The following is a 16,286-nucleotide window of genomic DNA, read 5'->3' on the forward strand; positions in this document are numbered from 1 at the left end:
TTTGATCCTTAGCTCTACATTCAAAAATCTGTCCCAAGGTGACAAGTTTGTCAATACAGCCTATGCCGGCTCAGAAAACAGATTGGTCGGGGTGGGTTCTAAAGTTGTAGACTTTACAGAATCGGTGAAGCAGAATCATTACAAAGACCTTTGCCGCAATGTTCATTTGTGAGATACCTCTGTAATATTTGCATTCAATGCGGTAGCCTTTCTCGAAGACTGGCAGTATAACTGAGCCTTTCCTATTCCTGAGGACACCGTTCCGAGACCAGATTGAGCAGAAGAGCTTCTGTAGTTTCTCGGCGAGAATAGGAGCAGCTGTGTAGACTTCTATCGGGATAGAATCTATTCCTTGCGCCTTATGGTTCCTCAACTTCTTGATTGCCTCTTTGACATTTCTTGTATTGAGAAAAGTGATAATTGACTTTGCTGTATGGGGCTTGTTGACTCGGAGGTACTGAGATACGATTTCTTAATTGGAGTGTAGTGGCGAGATTATAGGGAGGTGTTTGAGGGGAAGAGATTCTGTGACTGGAGTTCAGTAGATTCTTGAAGTAGTACAGCCATCTTACAAATAGGTCTTCTTTTCTTGACAAAAGCTTTACATCTTCGTTTCTTATTCCAGTTGAGATATTTTTACTTTTCCCAGTTGCTTCTTTTAGTAGTTGGTAAAGCTTTATGGTATCTGAATGACTAGCAGCCTTCTGCATATCTGCTGCCACGTGGTCCCAGTAGCGCTGTCTGTCGTGGCGGACGGATCTATGGCATTCTTTTCTCAATGTTTGAACACTGTGCACTTGGCATTTCCGATCTGCTGTTTCTGGTTTAATAGCTTGATGGTGTCTTCTGAGATCAATTTTTTTCTCTTCCCATTTAGCCTGCTAAGGACTTTTTTAGAGGAGTCTGTTATGGTGTCTCTGATCTTCCTCCATTCGTCTTCTAAGTATATGGTGGTTGGTTCGTTATCGTCGTCCGCGGACAGGATGTCAAAACGGATAGATAATTTCAAGCGGAACTCTTCTGTGACTACTTTATCATGAAGACATGCTACATCTTATCTCGGAGGAAGTTGCGTTCGTTTCCTGGACGCGAGCTCTATGGTCAGGGAAGCTTTTGGCAGCATAAGATCGGAGCTGTTCTTCGCTCCTGTGTCGGCTCCACGGTAAACTCTACACTTCTGTATAGAGCTTCACCATCGGGAGGATATTAACAAGTAATCCACATGGGATTGGGCTCTTCCATCTCGAGAGCGCCAGGTGATCCTCTAAGATGGTTTGTGTTGGAATAACGTATTTGCAAATACAAGAATATGCTGCTGGGCAAATTCTATGAGTCGCCTTCCACGCTCGCACCTGTCGTCCCGTCCAAATCTTCCAACAGCTCTTTCACGGTCTTTCTCGCGGCTTTCAACATGGGCATTAAGATACCCTCCTAGGATGAGTAGATAACGGTTTGAGATTGTTCTCATTGACTGGGTCAGAAAATCGTACAACTTGTCAACTTTAATTTCGTCCGTAGCTCTGGTTGATGAAATGACAATAAAAATGACAATAAAAAAACTGTTTTTAAGAAGACTAAATCAATTAGACTAGGACTACGTGAAGGTGAAGAAATGATTCTGGGTAATGAAAAGATGGATCAAGTGGACAGCTTCAGTCAGTGAAGCTGCCCACCTAGGTAGCATTATTAGTAAAGACGATGGGTTCATTGAAGATGTTAAAACAGGTAGTATACAAGTGTATTATAGAACAGGTAATTATAATTTTAAAATGCTGAACTAGTAGCTGAAATAAAATGACATTAGTTCTGTGAGCTGTTAAAGACAGAAAGCGCAAGAAGCAAGATTGACACATCACAAAGAAGAAAAAAAATTATATTTCCGAGAAAAATAAGGATATTTTCAGCCAGCGGGCAAAAAAGAAGCGAAAATGATAGAGGCACATATTTTGGGTATTCCCGCCCAGCCGTCTTCAGTGCTCAAAAAAGAAGAAAAACAAATCTTTTGAATTAGCCCTAACTGAGCAGAAGAAAGACTAAATCAAACAAACCAAAACATCAAGCTAGAGTAAACCAGATACCACTCACCAATTAGATTGGGCAAGAGTTCTCTGCTTAGTGATTGATTTAGCTTGTCGACTGACCTAATGTTCATTACAAAAGTGGTCAGGTGATCTTAATTTAAACTGAAGAAAATTTTTATTTGAATCCTTTAATTTTAAGCTATTGCAAATTGGGCTTATAGAAATATCTCCATTTAAAGCAAGTTTTTTTTGGGATATTTTTTTTTTAATTTCAATTGCGGTAAGCTATTTGCTTCAAATATTGTGGGAAGTCAGTTGCTTCAAATATTAAAGTTGTATCATCAAAAAGAACTATATGATCTGAATTTTCAACAATGTGGAGGGCCAAAGCCGAATCAATATTCTCATTTTTATTTAAATTTCACATCTCAGAGGAATCTTGTATTCATGCCGTCTTTTCCCCGGGATCCGGCGTTTGCCCTCCCCCCGAAAAATATCCGGTGTGGCACATTCCCTCCGATGTTTCCCTGGGATCCTTGCCGGATTTTTCATTCGAAGGACAAGTGTAATTTCTACTCTCCTTTTTATGTCGGGGGCAATCATATTGCAGTAACTATAGCACAGGTTAAGATCCATAAGGGTTCAATGCATTAACATTTGTTCAACTATTTTGTCCCAGAGGCACTAAATGTGGGAGAGGTGATCGAATAAGCTTTGGAGGGGGTTCAGTCAATTGGAAATCGAAAGTTCCAGAGCCCTTTCCTTAAATTTATCCTGTTTTTCAACGAATTGCTATCGAATGAGATGTTACTGACTTCAGAGTCTAAAAGAAATTCCTATTCTTGTTTAAACGCCCTTGTGTTTCAGTAGTTGTATTGAATCTTCAGACAAATACAAAATTAGCTCTAAGAGAGAGACAAAGGGAGGGTGGAGGTAGAAGTTGATATATAATCCTGAGGGCCGTATCCAGGAGTTTCGTTTTGGGGTGGGGTGGGGGAGGGCTTCGGAACAGGCACGGTCACCAGAATCAGAATCTAAATCTGAAGGGGAGGAGCTAGATTTGCAAGCGAATCCTGTTGAAAACAGTCTTAATGACTGTGAGATTGACTGAATGTTCCGCCCTTACGATCCAGTGCAAGGTCTTACAAACCTCTTTTTTAATTGTATTCAATATTTTTATTAAAAAATGAAAAATAACATGTATATGATATGAAGATTGTGGCTGAATACAGCATATTTAAATATGCAAGACTGTTAGGGTAACATTTCTTAGGTTTAAATATAGAAAAAAAGACTAATAGGATTTTTCTCCCAAATAATCGTGAAGTTCATTTTTGTTACTTTTTTATTCATTTCAGGCAGAGTCCAATTACTGCAATATGACCCTGAGCACATGATTGGCAAAGGAATAAACGAGACGGATCAAATTGACGAAACTCTAGAATCTAGATGAAGTGGTATTTTAATGGACCTTTTTAAAATCTCAAGTCCAAGAAAATCGGAATCATTAAAATATTTCGTTAAAAGCTTTAAGTGATGCTTAAAAAGAAATGCTCAACTGATCTTGTAGTTAAAGGGCAACTCTAAAACACCAATTTAACCTGTATTTCCTTGGGAGTACCTCATTTTACCAATTTTACTTACCGAGTTTTTATTTGACGGTAATTTTACAACACTAAAATTACCTACGGATTGTTTTGGGTACCCGAGAGATAGACAGTATCTGAAACAGTAAGCAGTACAAAAAATGTGGTTCAATCCCACTTTCTAGGGCTATAACGAGAGAGAGTTTGAGAGGGCTAGGATGCGTTCTGCGGATGACAGAATGCCAAAGATCGTCCTTGTCGGCCAACCGTCTATAGCCAAACGAAAAGAAGCTCGTTCCCAACTGATGTAGGAGGATCCTGCGAGGACGGATTTAAGGGACTTGAGAACTTCTTGAGGGTGTAACGAGGGAGGCTTTGAATAGATTTGGATGGAGGAGCGTGCGTAGCTGTGTAGGCCCCAGGCGGATTGGTGTTGCATTGAGTTGTTAGTACTATAGTAGTATATAGACATGAAAACAATAATAATAAATATAATTAACACAATTTGTGGGTAGTCTTTAACATATGTATATGTAAAACATATTCTATTCCCATGATTCAAAGCTCAAGATGAAATTCTAACATAGCTGAAAATTTTAAAGAAAAACCCGGCATATTTTTGAACATTTTGGACTTGACTTTCTTAATTAAACAGAAAGTTACTTTTCTTAAATAGCCAGTTTAAGCTATGTTTTTCAAGTAATTCATCTACTTGCTCAGTTTCATTCAAAACATAAACAACCTCCCTGCACAAATTTCTACGTTAATATATCCACGAGAGGAATCGGAAATTTGTGATCAGAGGTTGATTAAATAATCAAAGCTTAGATTTAGTTAATTTCCATTTTAATAAAATTAAACTTACTTCAAAAATATTAAAAAACTACACAGATAGACAAGAAAACAACAGGTAACAAAGAAGTAGTCATTTATTGCTTCCCAAAGAGCACATAACAGTAAAGTGATATCAATGTATATACACAGATTAAATTGAAAACTATTAATAATATATCACACACATAACTTTGTTATTTTGAAAGATTAAGAGCACAAGAAATGACGGAATTGAAAATAATTCACTAACCATGAACAAATGTATTACAAACATATAGCTTAAGTCACCAGCACTAATGCATGATGTGATATCACCCAATTTCATTATGACCAGTGGCATCAATTCAAGAAATTAATGGGAGGAGACAGATTTTTCATTTTTTACAATGAAGATACGAAAAAGAGTATTTTTAAATAAAACAAATCCTTAAAATAGGTATTTTCCGGTCTAGGTGGGGTTGGGGGAAGACAAGAAACATAAAAGTGGACACACCCTTTTTCCGAAATTGAAGTCACTGATTCTGGCAAGAGTGGACATGACCAAGATTGTGTTTGTGAGGAGGGGGGATTATGGACACTCAAAAGATGAGGGAGGTGATGGATGAGGGAGCAATAAAAAAATCAAAGGCTAGTGTGCTCTGACGAGTCGCCCTGATTGATAGTGATAACTTGGGAGTAACTTATTTTATTTAAGGTGTTTTTATTCTTGACTTTATGATGACCTATACTTACTAACTACAACCTTGCATGTGGACAGATCTCCCCTCTTTGGTTGATTGTGTGACAAAAATCCGATGTCTTTTCTTTGTTGTCACATTAAATCAAATTGCAATTAAATTGAATAGCATTAAACTTCAATCAAATTAAATAATTTCAACTTCTAATTAAACTAAATTAAATTTCTAATTACACTTATAACTAGGACTACCTACTAAGAATTTAACAATATTTTGAAACCACTTGCAAGAATGTAGAAGATGAGGGTAAAAAACCGTTAGTTTTTTTGTCTTTTTAAGCATCAAATTGCTATGTATTTTTTTCTTATATCCCCGGGATAGGCACTTTTTCTTATTTACCCTGAAAAGGTCATAATTTTGACGTCCCTAGATACGGCCTTACTGTTACGAATTATTGGGGGGAAAAACAAATACAAAAATATTACCAAGATGAAGTGATCGTCTACACTGTCACATAACATGAATACTGTATAAATTCACGTGGAAAGGCTAACCCGAAGAATATGGGTAATCTATAAGAGTCAAACCTGACACTAGTGTTACGAAACATCCACCCCATCTAGCGTTCGGTATTCTTTTAGAGCAGTAATGAGGTAAAATTAGCTTAATTTAGAACATGAGTATAGCAATAAGTATCTGATCTCAGTTTCTGAGAGAAAACTCTATTACGACAGTAACATACTAAGCGCTATATAGTGCTCATGACTGTTTCAACACTAGTTCAAGATGTAAACAAAATGCCATGTATTATTAGAATCGAGCATAAGGTCTATTTGATTGTAATATGGCATTGCTGGGGCTCCCTTATCCTATTTATAGATGTATATGCCAATGAACAGTAGAAGTTATCATCAATTCTTATTCATCTTTATCGATATTATTGGAAAGCATACAAATGAGTAATACTTTTTTTGCAATAGGGATACAATTGTCACAGTAATGGCCAGTATTTTGGAAGTGGTATTGAGTTTGGAATTGAATTGTGCTTCTCATTCTCTGTTATAGTGCTTAGGATATTAAAGGAATCTTGGCACAAGACTATTTGTCACCTAATTTGTCCTGAAATAAGACTATTCTATCATGAGGATGTATCTGCTTTCTGTTTCTTTTTTATTGAATGCCCTGTTACTTATTCATGCCTCTATTTCTCTGTTTTATTTTAGGACAAGACAAATAATGGTAGATGCAACTGATCAGTCTATACCTGTGGCTTCAAACTAAACTACCATGTAACAAAATACTTTAAACTCTTTTAAAATCCAGAAAAAAATTACATATGAAGAAATAAATAATATGTCAGGAGAACTGGCCTTCTGCGGACTCCACCAAAAAGACTATAGAGAAGATATAAAAAAGGAAAACCTTCAGCACTGCTCATGTCTATTGTTCAAATTTACTGGCGAAGTAGATCTAAAATCGAATTATTTTCAACCGTTGTACATTAAAGAAGATGTAGAAAATCTGGAACATTTCATGTATGAAATAGCAAAACAAGTGGAGAGTAAATATGGCTTTGATGCAGTCATTGACATCGAAGGGTGTGACATTACTTCTGAAATTTCCAGAGAATCCAAAAATGACGAATCTTCGTTGAAGATTCGACGAATCTTCGTTTCTTAAGCAATATCACACCCTTCGATGTCAATGACTGCATCAAAGCCATATTTACTCTCCACTTGTTTTGCTATTTTATTGATGACATGTTCCAGATTTTCTACATCTTCTTTAATGTACAACGGTTGAAAAAAACTGGATTTTAGATCTACTTCACCAGTAAATTCGAACAATGGACTTGAGCACTGTTGAAGGTTTCCCGTTTTTACATCTTCTTTATAGTCCTTTTGGCGGATTCCGAAGAAGGCCATTCCTCCGGACATATTATTTATTTCTTCATATGGAATTTTTTTCTGGATTTTAAAAGAGTTTAAACTCTTTTTTTCCATGATAGTTTAGTTTACAGCCATAGAAATAGACTGATCAGTTGCATTTACCATTATTTATCTTGTCCTAAAATAAAACAGAGAAATAGAGGCAAGAATAAGAAACAGGGCATTCAATAAAAAAGAAACAGAAAGCAGATACATCCTCATGATAGAATTGTCTTATTTCAGGACAAATTAGGTGGCAAATATTCTTGTGCCAAGATTCCTTTAATATCCTCAGCACTATAACAGCAAAGGAGAAGCACAATTCAATTCCAAACTCAATATCACTTCCAAAATACTGGTCATTACTGTGACAAGTGTATCCCTATTGCAAAAAAAAGTATTACTCATTTGTATGCTTTCCAATAATATCAATAAAGATGAATAAGAATTGATGATTAACTTCTACTGTTCATTGGCTTATACATCTATTAATAGAATAAGGGAGCACCAGCCAATCTTCCTACCCCATAAGAGCCACTGAAAAACTTGGGCCAACATCTCTGAAGGTATTCTCTCCTCCAATAAATCAGGTTGGACCTGCCCAGTCCGTTTTCTTGCTACAGTGGCATAAACATGATATGTAAGAAGGAAAGAAGGTTTTTTTTAAATTATGTTTAGATTTTTATATTTATGTTTAGATTCTTTTAATTTTTTTTTATGTTAGGAAATAAACAATTTTTTTAGATCATGTTTAGATTTTTAGATTTATATTCATATTTTTTATTTGCTTTTTTTTAAGAAAGAAATAAATTGTTTTAGATTATGTTTAGCTATTTATATTTTCAGATTGTTTTAGATATTTAGATTTTCAGATTGTTTTAGATATTTTTTGATAATTTTTTACTTAATAAATTTCTTCCCTATACTGTCCTATAATCTGCCTGCTCTGACAATTTGTGCCTTGTTCCAGTATGGAGAATCCTATTTTTTTGCAAGGGGCTGGAACTTCTGTGATTTTTTTGACAAAAAACTCTTAGGATTAGGAGTAAAATTTGGGTACAATTTAGATCTGCAAATTTAAAATTGGTCTAATTGTTACAACCTTCTTTTTCCGGGCTCCATAGAACATGCAAAACTGACAGAACAGCCTCCAGACAAATCTCATCCCCAAGTGGGGGGACATCAACACAGCAACCCACTTGAGGGTAGATTGGAGGCTACTCATTAATGCCCTGTCTGTCTCTGGAGGCACTGGAGGGTGTAAGGTAAGGTTTTTTTCCTTTCTTATTTACTCAATAGATTTTTATAAATAATAACAGGTTTTTTTTATAAAACATAATAAAATATGTGTAAAAACAGAGCAAATAAATATGAAATGCCAACAAAATGAAAAACAATTGACTAGCCCAAAAACATGGATGACCATGAAATGACTCAAATAAGCAGATTTGGACACGTCCTTAGATAACAGGGTAACTTTGCTATTTATTAGAAACATTAAAATACTGTACTGCCTGTACACTAGAAGAGGGACTACTAAAAGATGTTATGAAAGAAGAACATAATTAATAAACTGACATTAAGATATTGCTGGTATGCCCTTTTGACAAGCTGTATACTGATGGCATGTTGTAATTCAGATTACCCTACCCCTAAAAAAACTTCACCTTCATACCCTTAGGCATAGTTGTATTGGTAGTCACAGCAGTAGTAATAGTACTTAACTAAATAGAGTTAGCCATTGCTATAACATTGTTTGTATGTCCTTTTGATAACCTATATATTTATATACTTCTTGAAATTTTCATCTTAATGTTCTTAGCCTTACAAGTAGTTGCAATAGAAATAGTAGTTGAAGCAACACTAATAGTAGTAAAACTAGTAAATATAGCAGCGGTAGTAGAATGATGGGCGGGGGGGGCAATCACATTAGACTATTAAAAGGGCACTAGCCCTTTGAATTTCCAATCGAATAAGCCTTTTTTGAAGTTTCTACGACAACACCTTCTATAAAAACCTTATATGTCCCCAGGACATAACTTAAAACCCTTGCCCCAAGGGTTGTGGGGGAGTGTCCACCTCAAAAAGATATTTTCTATCTGGAAATTAACTACGCTGAACAAAATGGCTATCTCAAAATTTGGATTGGATGTGCTTGGGGAAATGATGGGCGTGGGAGGGGAGGGTAGTTGCCCTCCAATCACTTTTGACTATTAAAAAGGGCACTAGCCACTCCAATTTACAATCGAAGGAGCCCTTTTCGAACTTTCTATGACAACTCCTTCGATACGAAGTGCCCGGGCATGGAGAAAAAAACCCAAAAAACATGGTGCCCACATCGTTCTTTACTTAGGCAGCGCTAACGCGCTGCCTATGATTTAAAGATTTTATACGTCAGTCAGTCGTCATTCGAAAAATTTTTTAATTTATTCAGAGAAAAACTGGACAAGATAATTGCGTCTCAAGTGGAGTTTTCCAGCAAACTAGACTCAATTTCGGTGGAAGTTGCGTCTTTAAAAAGTGATGCAACAACCCGTGATTCACGAATAGTTGAACTAGAATCTACACTAGAGGAGCAGAATCTTAAATCTGAAGCTCTAGAGAAACGATTGCTTGCTTTTGAAGTAAAAGACCTAATGCTTAACTTGTTGATCCACGGATTACCGGAAGAAAAATCTAATGAAACGCCTAAAGCTAATATGAAAAACCTTTTGGTGAATAAGCTAGGAATTGATGAGCCAGTAATACTAACTAAGCGCTATCGCATTACTTCTCGTTCGGCAAATATTACTGACTCCCGCCAACGCAAAAGTAAACAAAGGCAAGTGAAGCCTTTTCTTGTATCGTTAGGTTCCGAAAATGAGATTCAAGCTATAATAAAAACGTCGGTAAACTTAAGGCCAGTGGTATCGTTATTTGCACAGACTTGCCGCCTGAACTGAATATCCGAAGAAGTGAGCTATTGGCCAAATCACGTGAGATGAAAATGAAAGGCGAAATAATGTCTTCTCGGATTCGTCAAAAAGGCATAAACATATGGTTTGAAATTAAAGGATCTGCTTCGTCTTCGTGGTCTAGCGTCCGGATTAGTTAATGGATTAGTTGTGACATCGATTTTGATTTATTATTATATTCCGCGAGTGAAAAAAGAGATTGGAATTGATCTCGTCATGGTATGTTTTTTGTACCTTTTTATTATGTGTGACTATTTTCATGTTTTCCTTCTTTTCTGTTTAGCTCTAGTTGTGCAAAAAAAGTTCTCGTTCTGCTCGTTTTTTCTTTCCGCAGCAAACAAGCTTGCTGTTGCGTTGTCGAGATTGGAAACCCAAATGTCTGTGTCGCTACTGTTTAATTTGTATCTAGTTCGGCGACGTTCTCACACCTCGCATGCTGGGAATTATCTGAGGTACCAGCTTTTACTCATTAGCCTATCATTTCATATTAATTTTGGTAAGTTTTATGTATATGATATTAGGATGATAATAATTGTTAAATGAGAAAACATCGGACCGGCTCCATGATTTTGAGAAAAAATAACTTGACCTAAATGAATTATTTAAATCGGTAGGATCAACTGTTGATGAATATTCTGATCTTTTTATCCAGTCTTTTCCTCGTAGTAAATACAAAAATAATGACCAAATACCTCCATATTTACTCAGTTAGAATCCTCCCGAATCGCGTATTGGAATTGTAGAGGAGTTCTTAGTAGTTTAGATTTTCTATCCACATTCCTTTATAGTAATCGTATTGGTATTCTGGGACTATGTGAGACTTTTCTTAGTGATGGTAATAGTTCTTTGGTTGGTGTATCTGGATACAGGATAGTTACCAGAAACAGGCCTACTCCTTCGAAAGGTGGACTTGCCGTGTTTATTGACCAGAATCTCCCTACCCGTAAAATTACAGATTTTAATGATTTGTATCAAGAGATGGAGTTTGAAATTTTAATGGTTAAGATCAAGTCTGGTAAGGAAAAGCTACTCCTATGCTTATTTTATTGACCACCGCAATCGTGTTCGTCAAATTTTATTGCTAAAATGAATGATCTAACACAACAGATGAATTTTAAGAACCATAAAGTGGTGTTCATGGGTGATTTTAATATAGATTTGGGACTGGTGAGTTCGGAGTCCCAAGGATTAAGATCTCTACCTGTCGATTTACTAACTACTTGCTTTTCTGCCGGATAGGTTCCTACAACAAGAATACCAACACGTATTAGTGAACAGTCGGCATCAGTTATTGACAACATTTTTACGAATTTTAATCTAAATTCGAGTTATGGCGTATTAACTGATGAATCAGATTACTGTATATTACTTGTGAATATTTTGATAAATAGACTTGAATGTTAGCAGAATATAAGAGTAAGAAGGACCATTGATAATAAATAATTGCAAAATTTGAGAGCTAAATTGACTTGTAGCGATTGGACTTCAGTTTATGAAGAAGCCATCGCAGATGCAATGGCTACCCTATTTATTGAGAAATTCTCTTCTGCCCTTGACTCTGCCTGCCCCTTTTCGAAAAAGCGCTCCAGGTATGCGACCCCGAAAAAGCTTTGGATCACCAAAGGCTTACTAACCAGTATTGAACACAAAAATATGCTATTCAGGCAATACATTGATAATCCTTATGCACTTGGTACGAAATTTAAGAATTATAAAAACGCTCTGACAACCCTACTCAGGAAAGCTAAACAGGCTTACTACCATAAGCAGTTTCAAGAAGCAGAGGGATTGCCAAAGAAGACATGGACACTGATAAATGAATGCCTGAATAAACAAAAAACTAATACGTTTACTAAGACCATAACCAAGCCTGATGGAATATCTTCAACATCCCAACAAGAAGTAGCCAACACGTTAAATGAATTTTTTGCATGCATTGGAGAAGCAACCGTAGAGAAAGCTTATGGACTTTCAACTGTCGTCGCGGATGATTAAAAAAAATACCTACCTTCGTCATCTTGCTCCTCTATGTTTCTGTCGCCAGTCACTGAGGACGAATTGCTGAATATTGTTCAAGCCATGAAAAAAGGTCACTCCGAAGGTCCAGATGGGTCGTCAAATTACCTCATAAAGAAGACCATCGATTGCTATGTCGGCATTATCACACTCATCGTCAATTCTTCATTTAAAGATGGCATCTTTTCTACTGTCTTCAAGTCGGCGAAGGTTATAGCCCTCCACAAAGGTAGCGACCCCAAGCTGCCTTCAAACTTCTGCCCTATCTCTATTCTCTCTGCTTTTTCGAAAGTTATGGAGCGTTCCATCTACAACAGATTGATTAATTATCTGACTAAGTCTAACTTCTTCAACAAGCATCAGTTTGGATTTAGGCCTGGGCACTCAACCAAACATTCTATATTGGTTTTGCTACAGTTTTTGAATGATGTGATGGACGGTGATGTGATACCAGCTACAATATTTGTGGATGTAAAAAAAGCGTTGGACACGATTTGTCATCTGATTCTTCTGGATAAGCTTGATAACTGCGGAATAAGAGGTAATGCTCTCTTACTCATCCAGTCTTGCCACAGGGGGTCAGAATCAATTTATGGATCGAGGTGCAGTAAGATAGGTAAAAATCCCATGTTCTGAAAAGGTAGGAGGACCAGAAGGTTCAATTCTTGGACCACTACTATTTTTAATATACGCCAATGACTTTCTGGACACTATCACCGATGATAGACTTGCTCTACCATTCGCAGACGACACGGCTCATTCTGTCACAGGTACAGATGAATCACCCGTCAGAGAAAACCTCTGTTTTAGTCTAAAAAAGCTATTGCAGTGATTTACTTACAACCTCATGGTGTTAAACTCTTCGAAGACCTATTTTATCATTTTCTCTCGAATTTCACATGCTGTACCGTCAATTTCTCAAATATCTGTCCGTTTTAACGGAGAACTAGTTACAATTGCCAGGAAGGAGTCTTGTAAGTATCTAGGGCTAACAGTTGATGATAATTTATCTTGGAAACTTCATCTTGATAGGCTGAGTATACAGCTAGAAAGGAATATGGGGTTACTACGGTATCTAAAATTCCAACTCCATTTCCCTGCGCATAAGCCAGTTTGTTATTCTCTAATTCACTCTTATTTTAATTATTGTCTGATTGCTTATTTAAACACTTTCAAATCTCTAATTAATCCCCTTCAACGTCTTCAAAGTAATACCCTTCGTACGTTAAAAGCACTCCTTCCTTCCCCATCTTCCCTCCCCGATAAATCCCCTACTAAGAGCCTGTATACATTTTTAAGAATATTGCCAGTTGATCTAGTCCTTCTTGTACATTGTGTCCTTTTCAGACTAAAACAAATAAAAGAATTATTACCATTGGCTTTAAATTCTAGTAAATTCTCTTTACTTTCTTTTGTCTAGAATAATTAGTGTTTAAGAGGAAGTTCAGCCAAATTACTTTGCCCAAGAGTTCGAACTGAAAGATCCAGATTTTCTCCTAAAAATTCCATAATAAAGTTCTTAAATATTTATGAAAGTAATATAGATTCGCCTTTTTCTATTGCAGTTTCTAAAGCTAAATTCAAACTATATCTAATAAGTAATTATAGATAATTATTTATTTATTTGAAGTCATGTTGGCCGGTGCTATTGTTGATAAAAATTTAATTATTTGGTAATATATTGATTCGAGGTTTGGGTTGTGGGTTCAGTGTGGTGTCTCATTTTTATTCCGAGTATATCTAGTGTATTATAATTTCTTTTCATCATTCGTTATTATTATTTTTTTTTTTTTAGGGTGCCTGTTTTCGAGTAGAACTCACTATGCGGGCACCCTCTGTAAATATTTTCTTTTCCATTGATTCATATTGTACAAGTGTTATTTTGTCTTGTAGTGATTTAATGAGAATCTAAATAAACTTGAACTTGGGATACTGATTGATAAAAATTTGTCGTTCCATGAACATGTTAAAACTCTACCGGTAAAAGTTTCTAGGAATGTTGGGATTATCTGCAGTCTCCGCCATGTTTTTTCGGTTAATATACTTAAATCAATTTACTTTTCTTTGGTCCACCCTTTTTTCTATATTGTGTTTCAGTGTGGGCTTCAACTTTTCCTTCAGTTTATAAACCCCTTCATATTTTACAAAATAAACCGATAAGGATACTTTTTCAGATTGATAAAAGGTCTTCTGTAACTCATCTTTTTGGATCAGCTGGAATTTTTTCTTTACATCAACTTCATTTCATTGCAATATCCCAGATATGTCACAATTACGTTTTTGGCCAGTTAGCATCATATTTCCATGAAATTTTCCTTCTTAACTCGCAGCGTTATTCATATCCGAAATCACTCAGGTTCAACTTCTCACACGAGTTTAGGCGAACAACTAGAGCAGGATTTAGTTTGAGGCATATTGGTCTGAAGGTGTGGAATTCTATTCCCCTGGATATTAGAGAGTGCGCTGATTACCGGCAGTTTTGCAGAATGGTGAGGAAGTTTTTCTCTTAAAGTTGACTTTGGTTTTATTTACCTTGTTTGCATTTGGGCAGTTGTCCAAGTGGCTTGGTTTATTATTTTTTTTTATTTATTTTTTTTTTTCGTTTTCATTTAAATTGCTAACGGTGTTTAATAATTTGTTGTAATTTTTAATACGTTCAATTATGCCACTAGGCATGTGTGCATGTGTATGTTGTAGCGTTATGTATATTTCATAAATAAAATATCTATCTACCTATCTATCTAAGGAATTTTTAAATCACTTACTTTCAAATTTGTTAAATGTAAATTTGTTATAACATAATCCGGTTGATTTTCAACAGCCATATTTACAATTTCATAATCTCTGCAATTACAATTTACAATTTCTTTGAAAAAAATTCAGGACAGAAGTGCAGCTTTTTTTTCTCTTCTATGGGAAAATTCAGGACAGAAGTGTAACTTTTTTCTCTTCTACTGGAAAATTCATGACAGAAGAATTATTTCTTTCTCTTCTTTGAGAAAATTCATATTGGAAGTGTAGCTTTTTTCTTTTCTATGAAAAAATCAAGAACTGAAGTGCAACATTTTCTGTAGAAAAATTCAGAGTAGAGAGTCGTAATTTCTGGCTCTTACCAGATCTTTCCCAACCAGCCCGGTTTAATCTTTAGGCCAATCTACTCCTATAAGTCGATCAAATGCGTTGTTTCTAAAAAGTTGAATGGTGCCATCTATTCCAGTGGCGTTGTAGATGGCAACATAATTGAAGTTTTACATCTAGGCTTCTTTTCTTAAGATATAATAGTTTCTAATTAAGAATTTCTAATTCTGATTCTAAAATAGCTGCATTACATTCGTTTATATTTTAAAACCCTTGAAAATTTGCATAATCTATTAAGAACAGAAGCCAGCATAAAAAAGAACTCAGGAGGGTGGGGGTGGTGGATCTCGTCCTAATAAGGTTCAATCCAATCCTGATGGTCCTTGCGGTACTCTCTATAAGTACGGTATCAGTGTACCTTCTCAAAAATTTCAGAAACAGAGAAGTTCGTAAATAGTCTGACGCTTTTTTGAATTATAAACTAATCATTAATTGTAAACTCATCGTTAAGTAGTACATTAAATAACTAAGAAAAGTCGTTTAAATAACTAAGAAAAAATTAAATAACTAAGAAAAGAAAAAAAAACATCCTCCACCAAGGCACTACTTCTATTTCCTTCAAAATCTCCTCAATGTTTATCTAACCCCTTTTCATTCTTCAAAAATTTAAAACTCTTTTATTCGTCCTCTACTTGAATATGCTTATTAGGTTTGTTACCCTTGCATACCGAGTGGGGACTCGGATTAAATTTAAGATATACAAAAAAGGGCCCTATGAATAGTTGTTACGAGAGTTACGTCGAACTATCATCACTATGATAATTTACTTTATTCAAATAATTATTTATTTTTCAACTTTATTTATTATTGTATTTTTCAATTTTATTATTTATTTATTATTATTCATAATATATTTTATTATTCATTTAACATCATTATGATCTCCATTATCACTAAACAGCGTCAGGGCTTTGGCCACCAAGGTAAGCTGCCTAGATAAAATCCCATACTCTCTCTGACTATAACGACGCGTTTGAACCCCTGAAGGGCAGAATGATAAAGTTTTTTCTTCATTCATAAAAAAAAGCAGTACTAACCCTCGCTTCAAAATTATTTCCCAAGAAGACACTCTGCGACTAGAGCCCCGATCCCTGGTGTTTCTCAGCCTCTATCTCTACCGCTAACTAGCGCT

The 16,286-nt window shown here is 35.7% G+C and overlaps 1 protein-coding gene and 1 long non-coding RNA gene across 5 annotated transcripts in view; one reads left to right on the plus strand and one right to left on the minus strand.

Annotated features, from left to right (window-relative positions):
* LOC148943258 (uncharacterized) overlaps positions 1-16,286 on the minus strand; it is a 746,113-nt gene that overhangs the window by 520,796 nt on the left and 209,031 nt on the right. The window lies entirely within an intron of this gene.
* On the plus strand, positions 8,080-14,449 carry LOC148943259 (uncharacterized). Its single transcript, XR_016142982.1, has 3 exons — positions 8,080-8,311; positions 10,284-10,452; positions 14,191-14,449. It is a non-coding gene; the product is annotated as an uncharacterized LOC148943259 (long non-coding RNA).

This window comes from Artemia sp. Qi Xiang Cuo, chromosome 15 (genome assembly GCF_049724085.1).
Source record: "Artemia sp. Qi Xiang Cuo chromosome 15, ASM4972408v1, whole genome shotgun sequence".
NCBI classification, from domain to species: domain Eukaryota; kingdom Metazoa; phylum Arthropoda; class Branchiopoda; order Anostraca; family Artemiidae; genus Artemia; species Artemia sp. Qi Xiang Cuo.